This window comes from Pinus tabuliformis, chromosome 8, assembly GCF_031772625.1.
Source record: "Pinus tabuliformis cultivar Carrire ecotype Pingquan chromosome 8, CPIR1, whole genome shotgun sequence".
In the NCBI taxonomy this organism is placed as follows: Eukaryota; Viridiplantae; Streptophyta; class Pinopsida; order Pinales; family Pinaceae; genus Pinus; species Pinus tabuliformis.
Genome location: NC_142294.1, coordinates 1,402,114,580 through 1,402,128,221, shown reverse-complemented (window position 1 = coordinate 1,402,128,221; position 13,642 = coordinate 1,402,114,580). Strand labels below are relative to the sequence as shown.

General features: G+C 38.6%; 1 pseudogene; it reads right to left on the bottom strand.

Moving 5' to 3' along the window:
• Nucleotides 1-296: 296 nt before the first annotated feature.
• The window catches only part of LOC149240796 (putative methyltransferase PMT2), a 130,457-nt pseudogene continuing 117,111 nt past the window's right edge, over nucleotides 297-13,642 (bottom strand).

The following is a 13,642-nucleotide window of genomic DNA, read 5'->3' as shown; positions in this document are numbered from 1 at the left end:
TTATGGGTTACAAATATTGTTCATAAATATACAAGCACTTTCTAGGAAGGGCCAAAAAAGGTTTTACTTATCAAGGCCTAGGTATACATTCAATACTAGAGTTGATCCTTAGAATACCTACTGCAATGAGATTATAGTCTTTCTTGAGTACAAATAATGTCTGGGCTACAAAAATTGTTCATAAATATAGTCATTTTTTATTCACCATTAATAAATTTTTCAAAATATGTTTAGCACACTATAGATTTGATTATGTTGTGTTATCAAATTAGGCTACATAAATTGTCTTCAAGTTTTCAGGTATGAAGTTTAGGTGTTGACCAATAATCATCTAGATTATTGATTCACGGGCAGGAGGTGGGTCAATAGTATGCCAACTTCTAGGACAAGAATGAGTATTATTTATATTTTGCTAAAATTTGGCAAGTTCACCTTTTTCATAAATATTTTCCCTTCAATTATTTATTTTCCTTCTGGAGCTCCTCTTTTGGCCTCTTCCAAGATTGGTAATATTGCTTCTAATAGATGGGACGGCCAGAAGAATTCTAATATCAACATGGTCTAAGGACTTGATCCACTTATATCAAATACAAACCATCTGCAAATGAATAAAGTTAAGAAAATTGATATGAGAATAAAATTAGTGAATTTAAGGCTCTTCTACAGCTCTAAATTAAATTTTAACAAGTATTAATCTTGAAACAATCCCCCTTACCATTTGCAGTCTAAGGAATCAAATATCGTGAACAATGAGATATATCAAAAGTGTTAGAAGGGTATAGAATCCATTGTGTCCCCATTACACCAATCACAATAGGGACACCCCACTCCAAAGAAAATTGCACTTGGGCTTCATGTGAATCCATTGGTGCAAATGACATGGTCAAAACATTTCTCTTCTAGAGATATGCACCCCAACTTGCCACCATAGCTTTCCATAAGGGTTTCATGTCAGGGCATATACTCAAACTCAATAATATCATTGCAACAAAAAAATACAATAATCCCTTCAAAATTGGTGAACACTTTTGAGCCATATATCATAAAGTCACAAATTAAAACATACTAGTTACCACAAAAATAGCAAGAGTAAGAAAAAGTATGTTGTAGAATCAACATTAGCAAGTTATATGCTTCAAACATACCGCATAGCCTATGTCCAACATAGTCTTGATAGTACCATCAGAGATAGGTACCACTTAAGCTAGTTAATTAATATACTTATTTTCCCCTTGAGGAAACATTGTTCCTCCCCCAGGCTTGAACACATCACCTTCAAATTGAACTCAATTATGAACACCCTTCTCTATTCTAATACTTGTATAGGGAACATTAGTATATGCAACATAGTCATGGATCTTTGGTAATGAAAATGGATTTTTGTATCCTCTTGGAGTAGGAATGAGGTAATGTAGCTTCTCATTCTCTAGTGGGCAATGCCTCTATCTATATATCATATTATGTCTATGAAATGTAATAGCTCGATTTTGGTCATGGCAACGCATATAATCAATGTATTTGGCACTACAAGGTTCAAATATTTTTTCTTTGAATTTAGAAAGTTCAATTTTATCTCCTTCATTATAGTGAGTCTCAAAATTTAGAGTTGACAAAGTTTCACAATCTGTTAGTTTCGTGATTTCAAATGCAATGTTATCACCCTTTCCAAAGCCACCCTTTTATCAAGCATCCAATATGCAGAAATAATAAGATAAATATATAAACATAACTCTCGATCTTGTTGTCTGTTGAATTTGCTTTTAACCTCGTCCTGTATCTGTTAGAGGAAAAGAAAGTGAACAAATTATTCCAATATCTACAGAATCAAAAGGTGTTCGACAAGAAAATGAAGGAATTATTCCAAAATAAATGGAGTCAAAAAGTCCCATTATATCATAATATAGATAATAAAAACTAAAAATCATTACAGAATTGAACTCAAGTTTATGATGCAAGAACATATAGGACAAAAAAATTCAATCCAGAAGCCAAAAAGCAAGAAAATGAAGGGAAATACATCCTCTCATCATGAAGCTAAGATAAGCATGTTGAACATCAAATTCATGTTCAAAACACATAGGAGAACAAAACCCAAGCTAGAAGCCCAAAATATAAGCAAGCGAAGGAGAACACATATGCCCATCATGAAGCCATGCCTATATTATAAAATCCTAGTTTTGTCAATGCGACAAAAAAACTCCAAAATTTTGCCTATACTTGAATTTTGGAACCTACCTATGACTTTATGATCTGTCATTTCAAATTTGTTCATTGTCACTTCATGATTGGTTGATGTTCCACTAAGTGTTTAAGTCTTTTGTTAATATTCTAATTGTCGAAACCACTTTATTACACATTCTCTGTCCTTGATGTATCCACAAGCACTGCCCTTTTTAGCAATCTTAGTAACCAATTTCTATCCTTGAGAACAGTTTTTGAAAGTAAGCCTTGTGCAATCTCTAGGAATAGCGCATACGCAATGTTTAGTTATAGTGTTTTTGTAGTCCTTGTGGACAATGATTGCATAATCGATAAAGACAGTGACTACGCAATCCTTGTGGATAGTCAATATTCAATTCCAAGTCGAGAGTTCTCTCACTGTTAGTTACAATTTTATCACCACCCTAGTGAGTTTTCTCAATTGTTGATTTTGCGCGCTTTGGTTTTCATTAGTGTTGCTTTCATTTTTGTGACTATCATTTTTACTTGCTTTTGTTAATTGATACAACTAGGGTAAAACTAAATCTTGGATAACTCATATGACAGATATGATGTTTTCATTGAATTCCTCTTTGAGGGGACCAAAATCGACCTAAAGATCACCTCATTTGGACAAGAAGAAGTTTGTTTTTGAATTTACGTGCCCACTCATGTACATTGGGATAGGTCGGCCTCACACACATGTAAAATTCGATAGGTCGGCCTCAACATCAAATGGACCACCATGGAAGCCTATAAATACAACAGACCTCAAGCTCATTTGATTATCATCATGAAGCATATTCTCTTCTTCGATTATTTGGTTCTCATAGGTTTGATGGAGGAAGCTCGTGCAAGGTCTGAAATTACAGGTCTGAGACCCTTACATGTTTAGGGTTTATGTTTTATGCTCGCACGCTTGCCGTAGATCAGATCTGACTGTATTCGCACACTCGCAGTGCCTCAGAGATTGACTTGGAAGATGCAGTTGCTTGCATAACATCTTGAAGGGTGCAGTCGAGCCTCTGAGATAGCTCTGGGAAGATCCGACCACAGTCGCTCGCTTACAGTGCTTTAGAGAGTGACGAGGAAGTCATAGTCACTCACTCATAGTGTCTCAAGGAGCGATGGAGAACACACAATCACTCGCAGAATAACTTAATGAGTGTGACTAGGGTTCTGAACTAGGGATTGACAGTTGACTGCAAATGTCTAAAGGCTGGAAGGTTTCTCTCTATTTTAGAATGATTCTCAAAATTTGTTTTTTATCTGTATTGGATAAATACTTTTTGGATGATTATGTATTGAGATCGTTGTACTCTCTACTGAAACATTTTATGAAAATATAATAAGAAGAATATTTGAAAGGGTTTTCCCCCTAGTGGGGTTTTTCCCCGATATTTAACCAATTTGGTGTCTCTTGTGGTTGTTCTTTTGTCTCCTTTGTCATTGCATATATTGTTGTATCTTCAATTACCATTTGTGATTGGAAACATTATTAATAATAAGATTCATTGCTAAATGAATAATTGATTTGGTCTTAAGTAGTTGAAACAACATATAACAATCTGAAAAATTAACATGATATCATAGCTAAGGTGAAGGAAAATCCCAAAAGGAGACAAGCATTGAAGCCATTACCCTTGGCAAGTTGAAGGACCTTATCTAGTCAAATTAGAGATGTCTTCATCTACCTTCAAGGAGCATGAGAAGTTGGGTGACTCATCAAACTTTGTTGCATGGAAAGTCGAGTTGGAGATCATAGTTGACAACAATGATGTGTTGGAGTACATTCAAGGAAGAGTGCCCGAGCCTCTAGAAAATGTTTCTACTTCCATAAAAAACAAGTACATGAAAGGTGAGTCCAAAGAAAAGAAAATTATAGTTGATGATTTACAAGATCATTTACTTGCATATGTTGGGAATTTAAGGAAGTCTAAATAAATGTATGATAATATAGCTAGCATGTATGAAATCAACAATTTGAATGAGATCATATATTTGAAAGATCAACTCAAAGACACCAAGATGAACAAGGGAGAATATGTTCAATCCTATATCATGAGGATATCTCGTCATAGAGATCAATTGCAGAGAGTTAAATAATTTGTGCCTGACAGGGAATTAGTGATTGTGACTCTTAGAGGTCTCCCTCCTATTTGGGAAACATTCATTACTACTATAAGCAACTGAATCTCCTCCCATCATTTGATGAAATTGTTGGAAATCTTACCCAGAAAAATCAAGGATGATATCAAGAGGAATAATTCAAAAACATGAAGAAGGAGAGCCCATTGTATATATCACTCATGAAAAAAAGAAGGAGAAAGGAAAATTAGGTCCATCAAGAAAGCCTCCTCAAAATGAAAAAAGAAAGAATGATAGAACATCATCTCATAATTAATACTTAATGAGACGATCATTCCATGGACCCTTCTGGTGTCATCTATGCAGATGCAATGAGGAAGACACCGAGCATCTATTCCTAACCTGCCCTATTTTCTCTGCTCAATGGTCCCTCATAACCTCATCCTCCCCATCTTTCAATAAATGGCAAGGACAGAAAATTTCAGAAGCCTGGCTGTATTGGCTAGAGAAACACAAAGGAAGAGACGGGAATCTACCTCTCCTCATGTGCTGGGCTATCTGGACGGCTAGGAACCGAGCTATTTTTTACCATAGAGACCCCAACTGGCCAAACATCAGATCCCAGATCCTTTCCTATTATGAATTACTCCCGGAAGACCTCTCTCAGCCCCCCCCTAGAACCATCCTCCCTGAGCACATTAACAAATCTTTCCCATGGGCCTATTTCGATGGCTCGGCCCAAGCTGATGGTTGCGATGGAGGAGCCCTCCTATACCTCAGGGATGGTCATTGTTTCCATATACAGATGCACCTAGGAAGGGGCACAAATAACTATGCTGAACTGTCCACTGCCAAACACCTCATACATTTTGCTCTTGAGAAAGGATGCACAAAGTTACAACTGTTTGGGGATTCAAAACTTGTCTGCAACTGGATAAATAGAACTTCACACTGCTCTGCTTTTTCTTTGAGTCACATTCTGGATGAGACACACAGGCTCATAGATTTATTTGAACATTTTGCTTGTCAACATATTTACAGGGAGCACAACTCAAGGGCGAACCTCTTATCAAAACAGGCAGCGCAAAGGCAAGAAGAAGACCGGCTGATACAGGAAGAGTTGGATGGACTCTGTTAGCGCTCGAATCTGCCTCAGGCTGAGGAAGGCAAAATCCAATGCAACATCAAACCACTTAGCCTCATAGCTAGCCCTACGAGGACAGGAGAGGGCTCTCTCCAGTCTATCTCAGCAAAAAGTTTTCTAAAAGGGACTGAGATGACTTTAAAAGAAACTGATTTTAGGCTAGTAAATTGATAAAAAGGGGTTTTTAATAAAATGATGGGGTTTTTCTGGGCTGCATGGGGCAAAGAAACAGCTTGAACAGAGAAATGTAATCAAAAACACAGATTGTCTCCTGAGGCAATGTAGGAAAGAAAGTTTAACATCAAATTGAGATTAAATGGAATGGCAAGACTGCTGAGGAGCTGACAAGGGCATAGAAGATGAATCCTTGTCAAACAAAAGAAAACATTAAATATGAACAAACTTAAAGGCAGAGCATACAAATTATGAATTCTACCTTAACACTTCATTTGTTCAATTGGAAACGATCATGAAATGAAATGAACACATAACAGGCTACATATGAAACAAAGGATGACACAAATGTTAAATCTCATACCACAGGAATCTCAAAAGCTGGAGCTGGGTATTTTCATTAAAATCCCTGTCAAAGACTGTACAATGAAAGCTTTGTTCTCTCTCCTCCACCAGCGCTCAGAACTCTCTCTCCCCCCTACTCCCCCAACATTTGGTATCCCGGTGGCTTGAGCAACAATTTCAGGTGATAGAGTGAAATCCACTCCTGCAAGGTTCACATGACCATTGTGCAAATGTAGGACAAACAAGCGGACTAGTTCTCTGTGATGTTGAATTTGTGAGATTCGCTCACAATATCCAAGGCATGATTGATACTGAAAACATGTCATTGCAAGTGGAAAAGCTTTCAAATGAGCCAGAGAAGTGGGCTCCTCCCTGACATGCCGACCACCCTTACCACCCTTGTGATGCCTCCTTGGCACTTCTACCTCTGGTGTTGAATCACTGTCATAACTCTGCTGATAATCTGATTCGGTTTCTGACATGGTTTTGAAGGCAAGATGGCTGAAATGTAATGTTGACTTTGCACCCAATTAACTGTTGTTTGACTTTTTCAAATGCTGTCACCAAGGGGACATAAATACAAGGGGATTGTTAGGGAAAGGGGAACATGAGGGAATTAGGGACAATAAACAAAAATAAGGAATTAGGGAAAGCAACATGGGAAATTATAATATTGTGGGCCTTTAAGGTGGAAATGGGGTTTGGGAATGTAGTAAGTTTTAGGGATTTTAGAGTATGAAATTTTATGGGAAACTTTGAAGGAGAATGTTGATGGAAATAAGGGAAAAGAGGGATTACAAATGGGCAACCTTGGACAGCAAAAGAAAGTTGAAACCCTAACACCATAAAGACTTTGAATCTTCCATAGAAATGTAGGGTTTTGACTTCTCATTTTCATGGAATTTAAACATATTAAGTTCTCATTCATCTTGCAAAACCAAATCAAGCCATGGAGGAGAGGCCTACCTGCAATTGCTTGAGAGAAAAGTCGATTTGATAGCTTGCTGGCAATTGATTGGGCGAAAAACCAAACGCGTAGCGCGCCTTGCCCAACGCATAGCGCCCCTTTGACGCGTAGCGCACGTGCAAAATAACACTGAGAAAGGCAGCCTTATGCATAGCGCGCCCCTGACGCGTAGCGCGCCCTCCCTGATGCGTAGCGCGCCTCTGAAACTGCCCAATTTGCTCAAAAACTCTTGAAATCGCCTTTGCAAGGATTCACTTAGCTTGTGAGAGGCAAATGAGTTGCTAATGAAGAGTGATGTGCTTTTATAGGCTTCCTTTAGATTTTCATTTGCCCAAAACCCACTTTATAATGTTTGAGTGTTGACACTTTCTTTGAATTAATTAGCTCTGACTTTTGGTTTCTTTTCTTTGAAAAATTGGTTGAAATGATGATTTCCTCTGAAAATTTTTGCAGGGATAGCTTCTAAGATGCTTTGGCAAAGGAGACCAAGGCTGCACTTCGACATTTGAAGAATTTGAAATTTTGAGAATTTTTACAAAAATGAGATAATGACCCTTGTTTTTCAAAAACAGAGTTTTTGAAAACAAGGTGAAAGTTTAGCTGTACAATAGTGAGAATTATTGAAATAATGTTTAATGAAGGACATCCTTCTGGCCTGCTAGTCCTTTATGACCTCTCAAGACAAAAATGGACTCAACCCTAGACCTAAGACCTCGAAACTTAAAGCAAGATGAATGACCCTTTGAAGATTTTATTAACTTAAACAAACCTGAACCAGCAGTGCCAAACAGGAGGGGAATAAAAAGATACAAACTCCCTCCACCAGGATTATGGCATGCCTAACGGAATGCAACATGATCACACTGATGGGACACCTAATCATGAAATGCAAAGAGTTTTGATCTCTGGTGGAGGGCTACTAGACCGACTCTAACATTGGCTCCAATGGGGATGGTAGCTCCTTGGAGATGCCAAGAACCTCAGACTTCTGGGAGAGTAGACCAGTGCTTTCAACCATTGGGCGATGGAGTCATTATTTACTCATTTGACACAAACTCTGACAGCTTTAGTGACTGCAGATTTGACTGAAAATTGGACACAACTTGGACCCAAACTAACTCAATTGTGAACAGAAAATGGACTGATAAAAACACCTTGACAAACCTCATACCAACCAACCTTCATCTTCAGAATTATAGCCTTCACTGCGGGCCCCAGACTGAGGATGAAAGATTAGTACACACATGCGATAAAATAAGAGTAAAACGGTATGTACAATGATGGTGACAAGAACAGAAAACGCTCAGACATGGTACCTCTTTAGCAGCCGACCATTGATCGACCCTCCGGGATAATCATCTCCATTCATTTCCTTGAGAAGAAAAGCATTTTGGCCACGATATGCTGCGATCTTATAGGGACCCTTCCATAAATTATCAAATTTGTCGTGCTTCCCTTTGTCTTCATTGCGAGCATCCCACTTCAAAACCACATCATCTATTTGGAAGTCATCTGGTTTTGCTTTCCTGTCATAAATCTTCTTTATGCGCTCTTGCAACTTGAGAGTATTGTGAAGAACCTCTTCCCGTGTCTGCTGTAAATGAATCATTTGATTAATCCGCCTCTGCATGGGATCTTCCTCACTATCAGCTTCTTGAAGCAATTTAACTACCGGAATAGCAAGCGAAGTAGGAAACACTGCATCTGTCTCGTACACCAACTCAAAAGGAGACATGCCAATTGACTTTTTCTGACTTACCCTATCAGCCCATAGTGCATTCACTAACTTTTTATGCCAGCTCTTCTTATTGATTTCCAGCAACTTTTTAATGACATTTACCAAGGACTTATTTGAAGATTCTGCCAACCCATTTCCTTGCGGATGGTAGGCGGTAGAATGCCCCAAGCTGATATTGTATTTGTAGCAAAAGTCAACCATTCTCTTTGATTTAAATGCTGCTGCATTATCTGTAATTAACTTACTTGGACAGCCAAAACGTGACAGTATATTATTTTCAAGGAAAGAAATAATTACCGCATCCGTGGCCTGCCGGGTGGGAATGGCTTCAATCCATTTTGTGAAGTAATCTGTAGCTGTCAATATCCATCTATGCTGTCCTGACGATGCCGGATGAATCTCGCCGATAAAATCCAAGCCCCACTGCTGAAATGGTGCGCTGACTTCAATTGGTTTGAGAGGAAATGGCTGTAATTTCTGTTTCCCTTGAAAAATTTGGAGCTCATGACAATTCTTGACAAATTTATATACATCTGAAAACAATGAAGGCCAATAAAAACCTGCCCTTAGGATCTTATTTGCTGTAGTCTTCCAAAACAAATGGCCCCCGCAGTCACCTTTATGAAAATCTTCCACCACTGTTTTGGCTTCCTCCTCGACCAAACAATTCAGCAATATTCCACCGGGGTCTTTCCAATATAGTGCAGATTTAAGGATGCAAAACTTGGCTGCTTTCAACTTCAATGTCCTACTTTTATTTCGAGGCATCCCGGGAGGTGAAGACAAATTTTGAAGTACATATATAATATCAGCATACCAAGGAGAAGAAATAAAGATGTCAGATACCTGTTGTGTTGAATTCTCCTCATCTTCATCGGACATGGCAGCTATCAAATTGATGTCTAGGACATGTAGATTTGTTTCAGCCATCAATTTGGCAAGACCTTGCCCTTTGATCAGCTTAGTGGGTTTAATTTCCACATCATACTCCAATAATGCAGCAATCCACTTACCCCGCCTTCCTTCCGATTCTGCCTGTACCAAAACATCCTTTACTGTCGCGTTAGGAACATATGCTATAATGTGGGAATGCAATATATACACACGGAAATCCTTCAATGCCTTCACAAGCGCAAGCGCTTGTTTTTCGATTATGTTATACTTCAATGCTCTGTCTCTTATAATACGACTGAAAAAAGCAATAGGCTTCTCAACTCCATCTCTTTTTTGCATTAGTACAGCTGCCAATGTGTGCTCAGAGGCAAATGAAAACAAAATAAAGTCTTGTGTGTAATCCGGACTGATTAGAGTAGGGGCTGAAGATAGAACCAACTTTACCAAATTGAAAGATTTTACCGCCTCTTCGGTCCACTTTAGCTGGCTGTCCTTTTTCAGCATGTTTGTGATTTCTCTAAGATGCTCAGCAAGATTCGGAATGAAGCGATGCAGAAAATTCAACTTACCATTAAAGGACTATATTTCTTTTTTGTTCCGAGGCTGCTCAAGTTGTTGAATAGCTTCAACACGTGCAGGATCTATACGTATGCCGTCTTTGGAAATGATGTGGCCCAAGAGCTTGCCTTCACTCATGGCGAAAAGACTCTTCTTTGGATTCAGCGAAATACCATATTTTCTGCACTTTTGAAAAACAATTTTCAAGTGATATAAATGTTCTTCATCAGATTTCGAAAATACAGTCAAATCATCAAGGTAAACAACTAAAAAGACATATTTCTCATTGGCAAAGGCCATGTCCATCGCACGCTGAAAAGTGGCACCTGCATTTTTCAAACCAAATGGCATTTTTGCATAATGAAATGTTCCCCATGGAGTAGTGAATGCAGTTTTGTCACGATCATCCTCATGCACCAAAATCTGATTGTACCCGGAATAGCCATCGAGTAGCGACATCCTTGATGCTCCAACTACTCGCTGCAATATATGATCCATCTTGGGCAACGGATAATTGTCTTTTAAAGACACCTTATTCAAATTTCTGAAGTCAATGCATAAACGAATCTCACCGGTCTTCTTTCTTACGGGTACCAAATTGGATATCCAATCGGAAAATCTGATAGGTACTATGATTCCAGACTTTTACAACCTATTCACTTCTTTTTCTATCAATGGCAGCAATTTAGGATTGATTCTCCTCAACTTTTGTCGGAAAGGTTTCTGATTTGGCTTTATATGCTGAATGATATTAGTGTCATATGTTTTCAGATCTGAATAATCCCATGCAAAGACATTAGAAAACGAAGATAACAATCTGACATACTCCTTCTTTACCTTTGGTGACAATGATTTTGATAGCTTTACCATCTTGGGATTCTCAGCTGCTCCAATTTTTACCTCTTCAACACCTTCTTCAGTTGGTCTCAATGTCGGTTTGCGGGCCACATCATCTTGATCAAACAGCTCTTCCAAAGGAATCAATCCTTTAGGAATGAAATTGTCCTTAAGTTGCAGCACATCCATTTGATTTACTTCATCTGGTTCAGTATCTATGGAGATGTCCTTAAACTCACCTTCAATTTGCAGAAAATCTTTGATTTCTTCATCATCCTGGAAGACTTTCCAACATCGTTGATTATCCGGAACTGTGGGGCGGTGTTTCACATAAATCTCAAATTTGTTGCTGGAATTCATTGGAATTTTTAAGTTACTTGCTGCCTTGGCCAATGCATCAGCAACACCATTTTGTATGCGGGGCACACATGTCAAAGTATGTTCAGAAAATAATTTCAAAATATCTAGGACAGCATTTCGATATGCCCTCATGCGAGGATGCTTGGCCTGAAACTCACCTTTAACTTGCTTTATCACCAACTCGGAGTCACCATAGACTGCAATCTTCTTTGCTTTCAGCTTACGAAGAATTTTAAGGCCAGCAATGAGAGCCTCATATTCTGCCTCATTGTTTGAACAATCAAATGCTAGTTTATAAGAACACACTCTCACCTTGCTTGGGACTTTGTCTCGGGCAGAAAAGGGACTTCGAATCCACACACCAATACCAGCACCATCGCTGCCCACAGCGCCATCGAAATCCATGGTCCAAAGACCATCTTCATCTTCTTCCAACTGCTGAAACTGTGTTGCCTCTGTTTTTTCTATTTGCTGCCCCTTAGCTTCAGCTGTTTGTTTCATGGCAGCTGGCTTTTCTTCTCTTTCCTTTTGCAGAACTTCTCTAAAATTTTCCGTAATCTCTGGTATATCCTCTGCCTGAACTAACTGACTATCTATCTCATTAAAATTATCAGCAAATAAAACAAACGACTCCAAATCTGTATGTACATAATTTACAGGATGATTTATTGGCTTTTCTTTGCTAGTTATCATGTATTTCATCTTTTGCTCCCAATATAACTTTCTCATTTGACCGAAGACTGGAATTGTAGCATAAGAAAAATCTAGCTGAAGTGTACCTTTCAACTTAGCTCCCCAAGACCTTGAAAGCAACATACCAAAACGCGGAGGAATATCCGCCACAACCACATCCATCAAGACATTCTTAGCTGGAATTTGATCTAGGCTTACCACCAAGTCCTTGATCAATCCAATACACTTTACCCGGCTGGAATCAAATGAATACAAATCATGATATTTTCTTGTGATGTCTAATCCCAGCTTTTCCATGATTGCTTTCGGCATCAAATTGTACGAAGCACCCGAGTCAAACATAGCATTATGTAAAACATACTTGTGCAACCTCAAACTGATATAGAAGGGAGGAACATCATTTTCAGGAGACTCACCATTTAAAGCAGGCCCAAAAATTAATTCCGGCTGATCATCTTCTACATTTACCGTGTCAAGCATTGGATCAATATTCAAAATTTTGGAAATTTGACCTCGGTAGCTGGTGTTTTTCATGATTTCAGTCAATGGAATAGACACTTTTAGCTTTGAAATTTCATTCTCCAAACTAAATGCTGAAACCTTTTCACCTTCTTTGGCCGGAACTTCTCTTCTTTCAACTTTATCCCTCATTATGCTTGGTGGCTGATTTACCTTATCTGCTGAAGATGATGGACCTGCTGGGGGATTAATTATATCTTTTCCTTTTTCCTGTGGGGAAGCTGAATCACTTTTTGCTGAAGTATCTTTCTTCTTCTGAATGGGATTTATAGGAACAGCTCGATTTCTTAATTGTCTCTGCTGAGCGGGCAAAGCATTGAGATATCCTCTTTGGTACTCCTCTGATTCTTCCTCAAGTGCTGCATCATTTGATAAGATATAATTCTCATCTTGATGGATGATGGAGTTTCTCACAAATTCTTCTTCTTCTGTAATATAGGTAGGCAAATCATCAGGAGTGAAAAAATGATTTTCCAACCCGATAGTATCACCTTCATCCTCGGATTCTTGGCTAACAAAATTCTGCTGAAGTAGAGGTTTTATTTGCTGCTGAACTGTTGATTCTTGTGCCCTTGTTTCACGCTGCTTAATTCTGTATTGTGGCTGTTTTGGACCTCGGAAATTAGGATTGCGAATCTGCGGTTCTGGCTTGTCGAGATGAGCGTTTTCGAGCAGCCTTTCTACCTTGCGAAGGAGCTGATCTGATGTAGAAGCTTCTTCTTTGATTGTCACTCGTTTTTCGGCTTTCATCCTTGCTCTTTTATCATTCAAATTCGCTTCAACACTATCAGCAATTTTCTGCATATCCTCCAAGGTAGGCGGATCTCTATCTCGCAATGAATAAGCCATCTCCGGATCAAAGCCATCTGGGAATTTGAGAAGGGCTGATTTTCTAGATGGTCTTAAATCATCTGGAATAGCATTGTAAACTGTGTTAAATCTGATAATGTAATCTTGGAAAGACTCACCATGATTACGTTTGAGATTGTTGTACTCGGCATTGATCTGAAGTGGATCCTTTCTGATTTCCCATCGATCTAAAAACTGCTTCTGAAGTTCATCCAATGTGGGTATGCTCCTAGCTGTCAAACCTCTGAACCATTTTCTTACTTCTCCTCCGAATGTT